Below are 1822 nucleotides of genomic sequence, written 5' to 3'. Positions count from 1 at the left end.
GGGAGATGGAGATATTCATCTCAAGGGTCCACAACTCAGTAGAAGAGCATTTGACTGCACATCAAGAGAGCATGAGAAATTCCCTCATCAAGAAATCCCTGAGATACCTCAGGGGATACATGTTCCTCCACATAATTATTGGAAGCAACTAAGGGTAGGAACACCAAAATCACTAGGGATCATGCAACAGAAGCAAGAAAGAGACATAAAGGAGCTCAAAAAGCACCATTGGACCTTCAAAAGGCGCCACCCTCACTAAGGTGGACTCATTCCTTAACTTCCTTGTTCTTATCTCTCTGTTTTTTTTTTGGTTTTTTATGTTATATGTTTATCTATGTTTTGTGTCTCTACTTCATGATCATTAGTAGTTAGTAACTATGTCTTAAAGCTATGAATAATTCCATTAATCCTTCACCTCTCTTAAATGAAAATTGTTTTTTATTCAAAAGAACAAGAAGTACATAAATTTCGAAAATTGTCCTTGAATTTAGTTTAATTATATTGATGTGGTGACAAAACTTTTTGTTTTCTGAATGAATGCTTGAACAGTGCATATTTTTTATCTTGTTGTTTATGAATGCTAAAATTGTTGGCTCTTGAAAGAATGATGAACAAAGAGAAATGTTATTGATGATCTAAAAAATCATGAAATTGATTCTTGAAACAAGAAAAAGCAGTGAAAAAGCAAAAGCTTGTGAAAAAAAAATTGGCGAAAAAAATATAGAAAGAAAAAGAAAAAGCAAGCAGAAAAAGCTATTAGCCCTTAAAACCAAAAGGCAAGCGTAAAAAAGATCCAAAGCAAAAAGAGTGTGCTTAAGAGCTCTGGACATCTCTAACTGGGGACTCTAGCAAAGCTGAGTCACAATTTGAAAAGGTTCACCCAGTCATGTGTCTGTGGCATTTATGTATCCGGTGGTAATATTGGAAAATAAAGTGCTTAGGGCCACGTCCAAGACTCATAAAAGTAGTTGTGTTCAAGAATCAACATACTTAACTAGGAGAATCAATAACACTATCCGAAATTCTAAGTTCCTAGAGAAGCCAATCATTCTAAACTTCAAAGGAAAAAGTGAGATGCCAAAAATGTTCAGAAGCAAAAAGCTACAAGTCCGGCTCATCTAATTAGAATTAATATTCATTGACATTTTGGAATTTATAGTATATTCTCTTCTTTTTATCCTAATTAATTTTTAGTTGCTTGGGGACAAGCAACAATTTAAGTTTGGTATTGTGATGAGCGGATAATTTATACGCTTTTTGGCATTGTTTTTAGGTAGTTTTTAGTAGAATATAGCTACTTTTAGGGATGTTTTTATTAGTTTTTATGCAAAATTCATATTTCTGGACTTTACTATTAGTTTATGTGTTTTTCTGTGATTTCAGGTAATTTCTGGCTGAAATTGAGGGACTTGAGCAAAATGTGTTTTTCTATGATTTCAGGTATTTTCTGGCTGAAATTGAGGGACCTGAGCAAAACTCTTATAGGAGGCTGACAAAGGACTGCTGATGTTGTTGGAATCTGACCTTCATGCACTCGAAATGGATTTTCTGGAGCTACAGAACTCCAAATGGTGCGCTCTTAACAGCGATGAAAAGTAGACATCCAGAGCTTTCCAGCAATATATAATAGTCCATACTTTATTCGTGATTAAACGATGTAAACTGGCGCTCAATGCCAGTTCCATGCTGCATTCTAGAGTCAAACGCCAGAAACACGTCACGAACCGGAGTTGAACGCCCAAAACACATTACAACTTGGCGTTCAACTCCAAAAGAAGCCTCAGCTCGTGGATAGATCAAGCTCAGCCCAAGCACACACCAA

Source organism: Arachis duranensis, chromosome 6 (genome assembly GCF_000817695.3).
Source record: "Arachis duranensis cultivar V14167 chromosome 6, aradu.V14167.gnm2.J7QH, whole genome shotgun sequence".
Classification (NCBI taxonomy): domain Eukaryota; kingdom Viridiplantae; phylum Streptophyta; class Magnoliopsida; order Fabales; family Fabaceae; genus Arachis; species Arachis duranensis.
This window is presented reverse-complemented; position numbering follows the sequence as displayed.